The sequence below is a fragment of the Patagioenas fasciata genome, chromosome W (assembly GCF_037038585.1).
Source record: "Patagioenas fasciata isolate bPatFas1 chromosome W, bPatFas1.hap1, whole genome shotgun sequence".
Classification (NCBI taxonomy): Eukaryota; Metazoa; Chordata; class Aves; order Columbiformes; family Columbidae; genus Patagioenas; species Patagioenas fasciata.
In genome coordinates, this window is record NC_092559.1 from 11,208,870 (window position 1) to 11,225,221 (window position 16,352).

Consider the following 16,352-nt stretch of genomic DNA (forward strand, 5'->3'; position numbering starts at 1 on the left):
TGCGGAGTGGGGTCCTAAGTGGTAATGCTCATGCCATCACATCCAACTAGGGAACAAGCCAGGCCAACCACAGCAGCAACAAATATTCCTTAGCGGCCTCCCAAGATGAGAACCAGAAGACTCAAGGGTATGTACGGCTATGGTGGATCCTTCTGAACCCCTCATGGGACTGCAGCCTATTAATCTAGATGTAAAAATTCATATAATAACTCCAGACAATGCTGTATGGTTCTGTACCCTGACTTCTCCTCTTATTTTACATCCTTTGCTAATATCAGATTTTCGAGTTCTTTTATTTGGGGTATCTACGATGAATACCTGTACCTTATCTCAAGGAGACAGCATTGGAACAGTGTTATTGATGTTGAGAACAAGACATATTGTATTGAAGTTCAATTTGAAAAAGTACAAGCCAGATGTCTCCAAACTGTGTGGATAATCACCTCATGTCAGGTTATCAGACCCAGAGTAACATTAGCTGCAGAAGCTGGAACAACATATATGTATTACTGGAAGGTGATGACACCCCTGTTTTCTTCACCTACCACAGGTTGGCTCATCGTGCTTTGCTATCTTGTACTAAAAGCATATGCCCTGGATATGTTTCTGCAAGACCAATATGTAAATACTTAGATTTGGTTGGTCTCTACTGTAAATAACTCATCTGCCTTTTATATTAAGGGAAGACTAATGGCTGCAGATATTTTAAAAATGTGTTTTATTAGCATGTCAACCCTGGTAGCTGTATTACAGAATTATACTATGCTAAGGGATTTTGATATTAATGTTTCTTATTGCTGTTTTTTCTGAGTAGGTAATGGTTGTAAAAGCTGCTTCAATTTTGAAGGCATGTGCTGCTTTAGCATAGCTGATAAACTAGCCAGAATAGAAGATGACATATAACATATTCGGTACTAATGCATCAAGGGAAACAATCTAGTGATAATGCCTGGCTGAATGACTTGTTTAATTCCTTGACAAGAGAAATGGAACACCTGATTTAAAGCATTATTGTATGCGGTGATGAGAACAACGCATACAGACACGCATATGGATCAGAGTAATAATCAATTCTAGAGGCTGAATAATAGTTTTACAGAAACAATTGGGCAAAAAAACCCACATTCCAAGTATATCAATCTGTTTGCTTTCTCATCATATTGTCCTACAATAGCCACAGGTTGCCTCTGTGTTGTAGCTATAAATAGACAAATCTGCAAGTGTAATCAAATGCAGTCAGCCTGTAAGGTGGTCATAAACTTGTTCATCAAAGTCTCTAACCCCATTTTGGGTTTTGTATTTACTGGACATTGTTTTTCCTTAACGGCTCAAAGTCCTCTTTCAGTTCTGTCTCAGTGTAGTATTGGTTTTATCAATACTTCAGCTGCCAATACTAGTGGAAATACAGCATCCAAAATTTCCTTGGAGATTTCTTGCTTGCAGCAAGCAGATCTGTACCTTCCAAGCACCTTCTTATGGGACATGCAACTAAACAGAATTGTCAGAACATTTCTTCTCTTCAACATTTCTTCTCAGAAAACATTATTTGAGCTTACAGTTTACTTAACAAATCTTGACCCAAGAGAGGTATAGGGCTTTCTGGCAAACACACAAATTCATCTGTTAAAACTTTGTTCCAAAATTGGCATTCCATTGGATTTTAAAAATGGCCTTTCTTTTTTTTCCCATGACCCCAAGAACTAGCACGGTAAATTTTCTAAGAAGTCCTTTGCAACTAGTTAACACAGAATCACACAGAATGTTAGGGATTGGAAGGGACCTCGAAAGATCATCTAGTCCAATCCCCCTGCCGGAGCAGGAACACCTATTTGAGGTTACACAGGAAGGCGTCCAGGCAGGTTTAGAATGCCTCCAGAGTAGGAGACTCCACAACCCTCCTGGGCAGCCTATTCCAGTGTTCTGTTACCCTCACTGGGAAGAAGTTTCTTCTCAAATTTAAGTGGAACCTCTTGTGTTCCAGTTTGAACCACTTACCCCTTGTCCTACCGCTGGATGTCACAGAGAAGAGCCTGGCTCCATCCTTGTGACACTCACCCTTTATATATTTGTAAACATTAATAAGGTCACCCCTCAGTCTCCTCTTCTCCAAGCTGAAGAGACCCAGCTCCCTCAGCCTTTCCTCATAAGGGAGATGCTCCACTCCCTTGATCATTTTGTTGCCCTGCACTAGACTCTCTCCAGCAGTCCCCTGTCCTTCTTGAACTGAGGGGCCCAAAACTGGACACAGTATTCCAGACGGGGTCTCACCAGGGCAGAGTAGAGGGGAAGGAGAACCTCTCTGGACCTATTAACCACTCCCCTTCTAATACACCCCAGGATGCCATTGGCCTTCCTGGCCACAAGGGCACAGTGCTGGCTCATGGTCATCCTGCTGTCCACCAGGACGCCCAGGTCCCTTTCCCCTACACTGCTCTCTAATATGTAATTTCCCAACCTATACTGGAACCTGGGGTTGTTCCTGCCCAGATGCAGGACTCTACACTTTCCCTTGCTAAATTTCACCAGGTTATTCCCCGCCCAACTCTCCAGCCTGTCCAGGTCCCACTGGATGGCAGCACAGCCTTCTCGCGTGTCAGCCACTCCTCCCAGCTTAGTGTCATCAGCAAACTTGCTGCTAGTACACTCAATTCCCTCGTGCAAATCGTTAATGAATATATTGAATAATATTGGCCCCAGTACTGACCCCTGAGGCACTCCACTAGATACTGGCCTCCAACTAGACTCCGCACCATTGACCACCACTCTCTGGCTTCTCTCCTTAAGCCAGTTTGCAACCCACCTCACTACTCTATTGTCCAGACCACACCTCCTCAATTTAGCTGTGAGGATGCTATGGGAGACTGTGTCAAAGGCTTTACTGAAGTCAAGGTAGACCACATCCACCGCCCTGCCATCATCCATCCACCTTGTTACATTCTCATAAAAGGCTATGAGGTTGGTCAAGCATGACTTACCCTTGGTAAAGCCATGCTGACTGCCCCTAATGACCCTCTTATCCCTGATATGCCTTGAGATGACATCAAGGACAAGCTGTTCCATTACTTTCCCAGGGACAGAGGTGAGGCTGACCGGTCTATAATTACCCGGGTCCTCCTTCTTGCCCTTTTTGAAGACTGGAGTGACATTTGCTTTCCTCCAATCCTCGGGCACCTCTCCCGTTTCCCAAGACTTGGCAAAGATGATGGAGAGCGGTCCAGCAATGACTTCAGCCAGCTCCCTCAGTACCCGCAGATGCATCCCATCTGGACCCATGGATTTATGGATGTCCAGACTATTTAATAGCTCCCTAACCCAGTCCTCATCGACTAAAGCAAACTCCTCCACTGACCTGGCTTCACCTGGGGTCTCAGGGGTACAGGGCTCCCCAGGACAGCCTCCAGTAGAGTAGACAGAGAGAAAGAAGGCATTCAGTAATTCTGCCTTCTCTGTGTCTTCTGTCACCAGGGCACCCACCTCATTCATCAGTGGGCCTACATTGCCTCTGGTGTTAGTTTTATCTGTCACGTATTTGAAAAAACTCTTCCTGTTGTCCTTGACCCCTCTCACCAGGTGGAATTCTAAGGAGGCCTTAGCTTTCCTAGTTACCTCCCTACACCCTCTGACAACAGCCTTATATTCTCCCCAAGTGGCCAGCCCCTCCTTCCACGATCTGTAAACTCTTCTCTTCCACTTGAGCTTACCCAGCAGCTCCCTGTTTAACCACGCAGGTCTACTGGCTCCCTTCCTTGACTTCGTATGTGTCGGGATGCTCTGATCTTGTGCCCGGTAGAAACAGTCCCTGAACGCTAACCAACTGTCTTGGTCCCCTTTACTTTCAAGCAGCCTTGCCCATGGGATTTCCCTTAGCGATTGCCTGAAAAGGCCAAAGTTTACCTTTCTGAAATCCAAGGTTGCAGTTCTGCTTGCTATCCTGCTCCTGTCACATGAGATCCTGAATTCCACCATCTCATGGTCGCTGCAACCAAGGCAGCCCTCAACCTTTACCGCTTCAACCAGACCCTCCTTGTTAGTGATGATAAGGTCCAGCAATGCACCTCTTCTTGTTGGCTCCTCCACCCTTTGCATCAGAAAGTTATCATCAAGGCACTGGAGGAACCTCCTAGACTGTGGCTGGCCAGCTGAGTAGTCCTTCCAGCAAACATCAGGGAAGTTAAAATCCCCCACCACAACCAGGGCCTGTGATTGCGAGGCTGCTCTCAGCTGTCTGTAGAAGGCCTCATCAACTTCCTCACCCTGATCTGGTGGTCTGTAGTAGATGCCCACAATAGCGTCACCCTTGCCAGCCTGCCCCTTAACTTTCCCCCACAGACTCTCAACTTGCTCCTCATCCATGCCTGGACAATACTTAATAAATTGTAGTTGCTCTCTCACATAAAGAGCAACTCCACCACCACGCCTGGCTGGTCTGTCTTTCCTGAAAAGGACATAGCCATCCATGACCACATTCCAGTCATGTGTGCTGTCCCACCATGTCTCTGTAATTGTCACCAGATCATAATCTCCTGCCCTAACACAGGTTTCTAACTCCTCCTGCTTATTCCCCATGCTGCCCGCATTGGTGTACAGGCATTTCAGAGAGTGAGTTGAGCACACCGATTTCACCTCAGGGGTATGGGGGGCCTCCCAGCCCTCATGAACTCTAGAGTGATGCCCTACGCATGCAAGCCCAGCTACCACCCCATCCCCCTTCAAATCTAGTTTAAAGCTCCCCAAATGAGCCCTGCTAATTCCTGTCCCAGCATCCTTTTGCCCCTGCGAGATAAACCTTTCCCGTGTATTGCTGTCTGGACTGGTGTCTTGTGAAACCAGCTGTTATCAAAGTACCCAAAGCCCTGCCTGTAGCACCAGTCCTGTAGCCAATTGTTTAGAGACTGGATTTTTCTATTCCCGACCACATCATCACCCAAAACTGGAAGGAGGGCAGAGAAAATCACTCGAGCCCCAAATTCTTTTACCATCTGTCCCAAGGCCTTGAAATCTTTTTTTCATTCCCGTCAGACTGCAGAATGCAGCTTCCTCCCCATCTGTCTGGAAGATCAGCAGTGGGTAGTAGTCTGTCGGGTGCACCAGGTTGGGGAGCATCCTGGTGATGTCCCTGATCTGGGCTCCAGGTAGACTGCACACTTCCCTACGATGAGGGTCAACTCTGCAGATTGGGCCCTCTGTCCCTCTCAGAAGGGCATTGCCTACTACAGTTACCCTTCTTTCTTTCTTATCTGAGGCGGTCTTGAGGTGTGGGGTCAACTGTCTCTTTCGATGTGACCTCAAATGAGCCTTGCACCACATCCTCACATATCTCCTCTTCAAGATCCAGGGCCTCAAACCTATTACAGAGGGGCACCTGGGGAAGCAAAGCAGGTAGGGAGGGGGGTTGCCCACAGCCCCTAACTGGAACTAGCTTCCAACCCTCATCATCTTTTCTGTCCCCTACCTCTGCCTGACAGTGACAGGGCAGGGACTGTCTCAGGTCTTCTCCCTTTGCCCGACAGGGCAAGGGGTTCATCACCTTTTGGGGAATGTGTTGTATTAACTTGTCTGATCCTTCTGAATCTGTTCATAGTATTTTAGACAAACTAAAACAGCACATTAATAAGATTGTCATAGTAGAAGTAGGGTTTGACAAATGGTTTAAAAGCTTGGAAATAGGTGGGTAGTTGTTTGATCTTATTATATAAGGCTTAGCTACGTTATATGTAACTGTAATCATTGTTGTTAATCATCTATTCTATGCTGCAGTGTATTTCAAAGATGATTCAGTGCATTGTAAACAAGGCCTGGTTGGTTCAAAAACAAAAAGGGGGAGGTTTGAGGGATTTTCTTGAAGTTAATGTGTGTATAGATTTCTATTAGATGGAGATTTGTTACTGAACTAGCCAGGTCTAAAGGAATTTCAAGGAAAGCTGAAAACAGGACCTGTTGTGGGAGTGAGGCAGTTCTACAATAACAGAGCCTCAACAAGATGTAAATCAACAGACCTATTAGCAGTGAGACTCGGGCGTGTGGACAGCTCATGAACATAGACAATATCCAATTAGCTAATGCATGCTTGGAGCATGGACATGTGATCAGGAAATAACTGCATATATAAGGAGGTTTGTTTCTGTAATAAAGGGCTTCACTTGAATTCGTATTGGATTGTGTGGAGTCCATGATTTTTCGCCCTTGCAGTGCCCTGCCTCCAACCAGGTGAAGGAAAGGGATAACAGAGTTTATTGGACTGTACAAATACGATGGCCTGGTACAACACACCCCCAGGAGTACAAAGCTTTAGTGGACACTGGTGCTCAGTGCACAATCATTCCTTCTAATTATAAAGGAACTGTCACGGAGGCACCCCGAGGTTAGTTTAAGGGACAAGAGGGTCCAAAACAGCTTTTATTAAACTGGTGAGAAACAGGGTTTTAGCACTCCAAAGGTGACTTAAATACAGGTTCAGATATTAGTTGAGGAAAATTATTAAGGGGCAGCAACTAATACAACAGGAGGTCCACAGTGTCCATACACATGGCTTCACCAAAAACAATGCCGGAGCCACTCCTGAGTCCAGGAAGACTACACATTTGCCTGAACATGGTGTGGGATTATTTTAAAGGGATACACATACTCGTATGGAGTATGGGAAGTGTACACTCGCGATTCGGCAAGGGTAAATTTATAGTACACTCGCAATCCTGTGAGGAGAAATGCACGTGCAAATGTGCACGGAATATTACACGTGCTTATGTGGAAGCACGGGAGGAAAATACACTCGCGATTATGCGAGCATTAATTTATACACGTGCTCGTATTGAGCATGGAAAGTACGTGTGCAAATGTGCACAGAAAGTATAAATACACGTGCAAATGTGCGCAGAAAGTAGATACACTCGCAATCCTGTGAGGGTTAATTTTACTTACACACTTGGTGGCAAGGTCAGCAGAGTCTCTGTCCCGGGGAGGGGGGGCCGTGGCTCCTAGCGGCAGTGGCTAAGCTCGTAACTCCAAGAGATCGTGCGCAAGACCACACATCTCGACGAGAGTCCCGTTTTTTATAACCTGATCAGATCTGACTGTGGGCATTACAGAAGCTTCTCTGCACCCCCACCCTGTCTGTGGAGTGCCCCTGAAGCCTCCAAACATCCCCCACACTGGTCGCAGGCGCCTAGCGGCTCTCTGGCACCTCAGCACTCCCTTCTCCTAACGGCCCTGGCCAGGGTGCTCTGGGGCCAAACAAAAGAAGCTGTTAGCCTCAAACAGCAGAGAGAGAGGGAGATGTGTCTACTCCTTCCATATCAAAGGAGGGAGGGGGAGAGAGGGGAGTTTGCATTCTGCCACAGGAACGCAATCCATTAATATTGTTGGAGTGACTGGGGGATCCCAGGAACTGACTGTTGTAGAGGCTGAAATGAGCCTAACTGGAAAAAACTGGCAAAAGCATCCCCTTATGACTGGTCCAGATGCTCCGTGCATCCTTGGCATAGACTACCTCAGGAGAGGGTATTTTAAGGACCCAAAAGGGTATAGGTGGGCATTTGGTATAGCAGCTGTGGACACTGAGAAAATTGAACAGCTGTCTGATTTGCCTGGTCTTTCAGATGACCCTTCTGTTGTAGGACTGCTGATGGTTGATGATCAGCAGGTGCCAATTGCTACCACGACGGTGCATCGCAGGCAATATCGCACCAATCGAGATTCTTTGATTCCTATCCAGAGGTTGATCCGTCAACTGGAAAGCCAGGGTGTGATCAGTAAGACTCGCTCACCTTTTAATGGCCCAATCTGGCCAGTCTAGTGACGAGTGGAGACTAACTGTAGACTATCATGGCCTGAATGAAGTTATGCCACCATTGAGTGCTTCCATGCCTGACATACTAGAAGTGCAATTTGAACTGGAGTCAAAGGCAGCCAAGTGGTATGCTACAATTGACATTGCTAATGCATTTTTCTCTATTCCTTTAGCAGCAGAGTGCAAGCCACAGTTTGCTTTCACCTGGAGGGGCATCCAGTACACGTGGAATCGCTTACCCCAGGGGTGGAAACACAGTCCTACCACCTGCTGTGGACTGATCCAGAACACGCTGGAACAACGTAAAGCTCCAGAACACTTGCAATATATTGATGACATCATCATATGGGGCGACACAGCGAAAGAAGTTTTCGAGAAAGGTGAGAGAATAATTCAGATTCTTTTGGATGCTGGTTTTGCCATAAAATGAAGCAGGGTCAAGGGACCTGCACGAGAGATCCAGTTTTTAGGAATAAAATGGCAAGATGGCCGTCGTCAGATCCCAATGGATGTGATCAACAAAATTGCAGCAATGTCTCCACCTACTAATAAAAAGGAGACACAGACTTTCTTGGGCGTTGTAGGTTTTTGGAGAATGCATATTCCTGACTACAGCCACATTGTGAGCCCTCTCTATCGAGTGACTCGTAAAAAGAAACAGTTTGAGTGGGGCCCAGAACAACGACAAGCCTTTGAACAAATTAAGCGTGAGATAACTCATGTGGTGGCCCTCGGATCAGTTCGGACTGGACTAGCTGTTAAAAATGGGCTCTACACTGCAGCCGGAGATAATGGTCCTATCTGGACCCTCTGGCAGAAAGCACCAGGAGAAACCCGTGGCCGACCCTTAGGTTTTTGGAGTCGAGGATACAAAGGATCTGGGGCCAAGTATACTCCAATGGAAAAAGAGATACTAGCAGCATATGAAGGAGGTCAAGCTGCTTCAGAAGTGATCGGTACTGAAGCACAGCTCCTCCTAGCACCTCGACTACTGTTGCTGAGCTGGATTTTCAAAGGGACAGTTCCCTCTATGCATCATGCAACCGATGCTGCGTGGAGTAAGTGAATTGCATTGATCATGCAACAAACTCTATTTGGAAGTCTCAATCGCCCAGGGATCTTATAAGTGATTACAGATTGGTCGAAAAGTAAAGACTTTGGGATGTCGCCAGATGAAGAGGAAGTAACACGTGCTGAAGAAGCACCACCGTGTGAAGGGGTTTCGTTAGAAGGAGATATGTTGTTGAATTAGTCAGGCCCAAAGGAATCTCAAGGCCACTTCGAGAAGCTGAGAACAGAATCTGCTGTGAGAAAGAGAGAGGGGCGTTTCTTCATTAACAGGGCCTCAGCATGGCGTGAGTCATCGGACCTATCATCGGTGGGGCTCCAGCGTGTGGACTGCCCATGATACTCATTTAGCGAATCCATGCTTGGAGCGTGGATTCGTGATTAGAGAACAGTTGCGTATATAAGGAGACATGCTTCTGTAATAAATGGCTTTTGCGTGATTCACATTGAATCGGAGTGCTGAGTCCTTTATCGTTCCAACACCACCGTATAATACTTTTCAGAAACTCATAAGCAGTATGCACTGTTCATAGATGGGTCCTGTTGTCTTGTAGGAAAACATAAAAGGTGGAAAGCTGCTGTGTGGAGTCCCACACGACGAGTTACAGAAGCCCCTGAAGGACAAGGTGAATCCAGTCAGTTTGCAGAAGTGAAAGCCATCCAGCTGGCTTTGGACATGGCTGAACTAGAGAAGTGGCCAATACTTTCTCTCTATACTGACTCGTGGGTGGTAGTAAATGCCTTGTGGAGGTGGCTGCAGCAATGGAAGAAAAGTGGCTAGCAGTGCAGAGGCAAACCCATTTGGGCTTCCACACTGTGGCAAGACATTGCTGCCCGGTTAGAGAGCCTGTCTGTAAAAGTTCATCATGTAGATGCTCATGTGCCTAAAAGTCGAGCCACCGAGGAACATCGCAACAACCAACAAGTGGATCAAGCTGCCAAGATTAAAATAGCTGAGGTGGACTTGGACTGGCAACATAAAGGTGAACTTTTCCTATTTCAGTGGGCCCATGATACTTCAGGGCATCAAGGCAGAGATGCAATATATAAATGGTCTCGCGATCGTGGGATGGACTTAACTATGGACACTATTGCACCGAAATCAAACGAGCTAAACGGTTAAAGCCTGTATGGTATGGGGGCGATGGTTAAAGTATAAGTATGGAGAGGCTTGGCAGATTGATTATATTGTACTTCCACAAACACGTCAAGGTAAGCGCTATGTACTTACAATGGTGGAAGCAACCACTGGATGGTTGGAAATGTATGCCGTACCTCATGCTATAGCCCAAAATACTATCTTGGGCCTTGAAAAGCAAGTCCTTTGGCGACATGGTACACCAGAAAGAATTGAATCAGACAGTGGCACTCATTTTAAAAAAAGTATTATAGACAATCGGGCCAAAGAACATGGTATTGAATGGGTATGTCATAGTCCATATCATGCACCAGCCTCTGGGAAAATTGAAAGGCACAATGGTCTGTTAAAAACTACACCAAGGCATTGGGTGGTAGAACCTTTAAAAACTGGGATTCACATTTAGCAAAAGTTACTTGGTTGGTCAACACTAGAGGATCAACTAATCGAGCTGGACCTGCTCAATCAGAAATTCTATGTACTGTAGAAGGAGATAAAGACCCTGTAGTACACATTAAAAATATGTTAGGAAAGGCAGTCTGGTTTACTCCTGCCTCAGACAAAGGCAAGCCCATTTGTGGGACTGTTTTTGCCCAGGGACCTGGCAGCATCTGGTGAGTGATGCTTAAGGATGGAGAAGTTCCTCAAGGGGATTTGATTTTAGGTGAAAATATTCAATACTGGACTGCATGATGTGAATTGCCCTACTAACAGTGTTTAATAAGTGTCTTTCAGATCAAGACAGTGGTGATGACACCAGAGCTAGTTTCTTCGAGTGGCGCCTGACAAGTTTTTCAAAGTTGATGTCTTTGACCCACAAGCAGTGGTCATGAGATGCACTAGATGTACCATTTTTCCTGCCCTGGGAGACTGTTGTGATAAATAAACTTAATGAACTTTTCAGAGGATGGTCCACAGACTAAGAGAATGATGGATTACTTCTGTGTATATATGTACATGTGTGTGTATATATAGTAGTAGTGATTAATTATATTGTATTGAAAAGGTCTAAGTATGTCGTGAATGGCATGGTATAAGGGGTGGAATGTCCTGGTTTTGTTAAAAACAAGTTTCTCTTTTAGTGAATTTGCCTGTCAGCTTTTGGAGTGCTAAAACCCTGTTTCTGACCAGTTTAATAAAAGTGTTTTGGACCCTGTTGTCCCTTAAACTAATCTTGGGGTGCCTCCGTGACAATATGTATAGGCGTTCCTGGGGTTACCATGAATATGTAATGCCTTGCTGTATTTAAACACACCTCATATTGTTAGAAGGCACGCGAGATTAGAGGAAATATTCCTCTTGTGCCCGGTGCTGAATAAACATACCATCTTTATAACCCTGCAGGTTGTAAAGTTTTATGGCCTTATAGGTCGTAAAGTTGTTTCCGCACGTTACACTAGCCTTCCTTGTGTTTGCATCACTGCTCTTGGGGGCTTTGGATGTACACAACAGGGAGTGCACTGTCACTGTGTGCCTGAGCTGTTGTTCTGCTCCCTGCAGTGCCTAGAGCAGGCATGGGGCTGTGGGCTACTGAAAATTCAGGTGGAATTCAAGTGCCTAAATACATGCCATCTCTGGGATGTCAGTGTCTGGGGCACTGGATGGCACCAAGGCTGTGGTCTGTGTACTAAGTGTGGTGGAGCCCCACATCAGGGTGTTAAGTACCACTGCCCGTGCCACTCAGCACCTGTAATGAGCCCCAGCACACCCCAGGGCCCCACTGCTGCTGCTGCTCAGTGCCTCTCCCTCCAGTCCAGGTGGCCCTGAAGGCTGGGGTGAGCAGAAACCACTCCTCTTGTAACACATTACTTCTCCTTGTTGCCTTTTACACAGTCCCAAACTCACAAGCTTTTCACAGTGACCTGAGAATTCTGCCCTTAGGGCTCTCTTGCCCTTGCCCTGGATGTCATGCTCCATCCTTTTGGCCTAACACCAGCCCCTGCCTTTCTGCACTGTTTGGCAGGGACAATCTGCCCTGTTTGAGGTGCCAGGGATGTGGCAGACACTGTTCCATGTCACACATGGTGGCATGCACTGGCCTCACTGAGGCTGGGCCAGGCTGGATAGACTGTATGGCTTGTGTGTTGGCACCCCTGGTGCTGGGTTATATTTATAATGCTTCTGCAAGAGGCTTTGGGTTCACCCATGGACCTGCCAAAAACCTTGTGTCAAAAGCACAAGCTTGACAGATGTCCACAGAAGCAGATTGAGAAGCACTGCCAAAATGCAGTGGCAGAGAAGCATAGAATCCCTGATTGTAACCCAGAGAGATGGAATGGATGGGATGGGGGCTTTGACTGCATGTTTTACTTAGCATGTTGTACAGCACGAAGGAAGTGCTTTACCAACATCTCACATCTATCGATGCCATTGCCTCCATCACCTAACTCTACAGGGAGTCCTGGGGCTGGAAAGGCATCTGGTGGGGATGGGTATGAAGGCACCACAGGGCAGGAAGCTGGATTTGGGATGCCGATGTCACCTCTGCCACCGGTGGGCAGGTGTGGAGCAATGGTACAGGATGGAAGTTTGGATTAGGATAAAGTGGGAAGTGAGCCCAGGGAGCTGAACGAGGGTAATTGGGGGGGTATCCACATGTCCCTGGGGAAGGGAAGTTGTGGTCAGTAGATAGCAATGAGTCCTCCTCTCTGCAGGGGGACCTGTGGGGATAGAAGCTGCTGCAGAGGGGGAGTGAGAGCAGTTTTTTAAAAAAGACAACCACAGCTGACATGATTTTTTTTTTTTTTTTATGTGAGTGGGTGATTTTGCTTGCCTTGCTGGGGCAGCTTGCAGACAAAGCACACCATTACAAGGTGGGCAAAGCTGCATCCTCACAGGATGGAGACTAGATCGGCAGAATCTTTCAGGGTGCATTTGCATGTGAAGACATTTCTGCCCACCCTCTGGGGGAAGCAGAGTTCCTATGAGATGACCTGCGGACATGACCCATGGTAGGATTCAAATTACAGTGATTAGTGACTTGGCAAAAGTATATTATTATATCACAAAATTTAACAAGACTTTAGCAGCAAAACTTACAATGATATTACCTTTTGTGCAGGGTCAGTCAGGATGGAGTTAATTTCCACGCTGCCAGGATATCTGGGTATTCTATACCATATCCGGTCTCTGTCTCTTGGGGGGGTTCTGTTTCGGGGAGGGGGTGAGCCAGGGAGTGGCAGAGCTCCAGCAGGGATCACGTAGTTCCAGCGGGGACCACGTGTCTCTCTCTTGGTATTCAGGATGCAAATGGGGATTGGGGACAAGGGAGGGGGAAAGCAGTGGTGGTTTCAGCGCTGACTGTTACAGTGGTGAGCAGCCAGGTGGGAAAGGCGTATACAGTGGGGGAGGGTGGTCACGCAGCACTGTGTGCCCACCGTCTTTGTAGGTTCCTTTGTCACTGCTGTTACTGTTTGTTTGTCCTCCCTTGTTTTCTCCTTGCTGCCCCATTAAATTGTTTTTTATCCTAACCCATGAGTTTTTGCCTTTTTTTAATTTTTTTTTTTCCTTTTAATTCTCCTCTCCATCCCACTGGAGGCGGGGGAGGAAGTGGCACGTAGTTTTAGCAGCTGCCGGCTGAGGGGGAGGTGGGGCTAACCTACAACAGTCCTTTTTGGCGAGCCAGGCAGGAGAAAGAATAAAAAAGTTTGGGATTAAAAAAACCCAAAAAACAACAAAACCAAACCAAAACAAAAAAATCCAAAAACAAATGTAAGGAACATTTAATGAAGAACTGTTGTTTTTACATAACTGAGGACCTGGCACCTGACCCCAGCAGGGGAGAAGGACCGAGAGACATCAGACTATGAATCCTTAATGTAAAACACAGTCTCTTCCCGGAATATATACTGATACCTGTATACATACTGATACCTGTATTTACAAGTTAATTTAGGGGGAAGGGTATTGTATGTAAACTGAGGCAAGCCTCGGGGTAGTCTGTAAACAATGAAGTACCCAACCAATGGGGAACAGGGGAGGGAAATTGTGGTTGGGATTTTGGGGGGATATAAGCAGGGGTTTTTTGCCCTATTATGTGTGCCTACCTTCAGGTAGAACATCCCGTCTTGCAATATCGTTATTAAAAAGATTGCTTTGCTGAGAGATCCTGCCTGAGCCTATTATATTTGCAAAATAATTGTTTCCTACAACAAACAAAAAAACACCAAAAAAACCCAAAAAACACAGAGCTGACTGGAGTGTGTTAGAGCTCACACTATTAGTTAAGTGGTCATGATGTTTCTTTGTTTGTCCACGTGGCTGTGCCACTTGAATTCCTACATGCCCCGTATGTTCCCTGGAGTGCTGTTGGTAACATCTGACAAAAGGATTTGGTTTATCATAACGCTGTCCTGTATGATATCAACCTATGAGATTGTGATTTCCTTCCTTACACAGCTATATTGGTATTTTTATAAGATATTTTTGATTTTTCCATATCTCAGGTGCCACCTCTCAGAATTGATTAGTAATTGCACCCAGTCTATGGAGAAGACGGAGGGAGGTGAAATCTTCCCTCATCTCTTCACTTCTTTTTTCTCCTCCAGCTTGGGTCCAACAGTTTCTGAGGATTTTGGACACCCTGGGGATACTCAAGATAGCCTGATCTTCCTGTAATGTCTTCTGAATGTGTGCCAGGTCATATACAGGGTTACAAAAGGATATACTGGGAATATCACCCATAGATTTGCCCCAAGGGCGGATGAGCATGGGTGGAATGGTGTGTGGGAAAACATGGGCAGATATCTGGAGAATTTCTCACCTTTGACAGTCTGGAGTTTCACTCCTGAACAACTGCAGGACCTTGGTGAGGTGACAGAATATGTAAAAGGGAGATGCTCTAGTTATTCTAAAGAGGCACAACTTACTGTGCTGTATTGGGCCCTGGCCATTATCTATTAAACACTGCTCAACATCATGCAGTGCCCCCAGGGCAAAGGGGGTGGTAACAAACCCACAGGCACTGCGTCTGCTCCTGCCCTTGTGCCAGATGCTGTGGCTGCTCAGACGCCAGTGACAGGCACTGTGGCTACTCAAAGCCAGGCAACGGGCACTGTGGCTACTCAGACCCATGTGGCAGGTGCTGCAACTGAATCAGAGAACCAACCTGTTGGTCCTCTCCAGAAGAAGAACTACACAAAGAAATCAGTTTGCTTAGTGAGGGAAATTGATGACCCAGGCCCATCACAAGAACAGGAAAAGGAGGAGGAGGCAGAACCAGAGATAGTCACCCAATTGCTATCCCTGGGTGAGTTGCGAGATATGTGAAAGGATTTCAACTGCTGGGATGGTGAACACGTTGTTGCTTGGTTGCTCCGATGCAGGGATAATGGGGCAAGTAGCATGTAATTAGAAGGCAGGGAAGCTAAGCAATTAGGATCCCTGTCTAGGGCATTGACAAGGCGATTGGAAGGAAGACACAAACCCTCAGCCTCTGGAGGTGACTTCTGTCAGGTGTGAAGGAAAGGTATCCCTTCAAGGAAGATGTTACCTGTCACCCAGGCAAGTGGACCACCATGGAGAAAGGTATCCAGTACCTGAGGGAGCTAGCTGTTCTGGAGGTGATTTATAATAACACCAATAATGACGATCCACTCACTGATACCGATGAGATCCAGTGCATGCAACCCATGTGGTGGAGGTTTCTGTGAAGTACACCATCATCCCATGCCAGCTCATTGGCAGTAATGTCATGGAAAGAAGGCGAGGGACAAACGGTGTATCAGTTGGCTGGTCAGCTCCAGCAGTATGAGGGAAGTCTATCCTCCTCCCTACAGGCTTCCATCTTGTCTGTGGAGAAACTGCCCAATGTGCTAGCTGAAAAATTGTCCCAAGAGTTCCAGCATTTTGAAGACAAGTTTCGCTCCCCACCTGCATGGCCTTGGGTTTCAGCTACTCAGAATGAGCGTTTCTCCAATTAAGAGAGAGAATACAGAGGGTATTCAAAATGGGGCACCCTGTGGTTTTTACTGCGCGACAACGTAGAGGACGTGAGGAGGTGGGATGGACAACCTACCTCAGTCCTAGAGGCATGGGTACATGAGTTAAAAGGGGAGACAACCACAAGAGGACATTACGCCAGGAAAAATGCTGCCCCAGTTTCCAGCAGGCAGTTCCCCAGACAGACTAGAAGAGCTGACCTTGCCTCTGACCCTCTTGAAAGGCACTTCTGATTCATTCTTACAAGGAGGAAGCAATGAGTACCATGACTGGGACTAGGGGACGCGGCCTCCAGCCAAGTGGAGGAGAGTGATAACAGAGTTTATTGGACTGTGTGGATTCAGTGGCCTGGAACATCAGAACCACAGGAGTACAGGGCTCTGGTGGACACCGGGGCCCAATGTACTCTGATTCCATCAA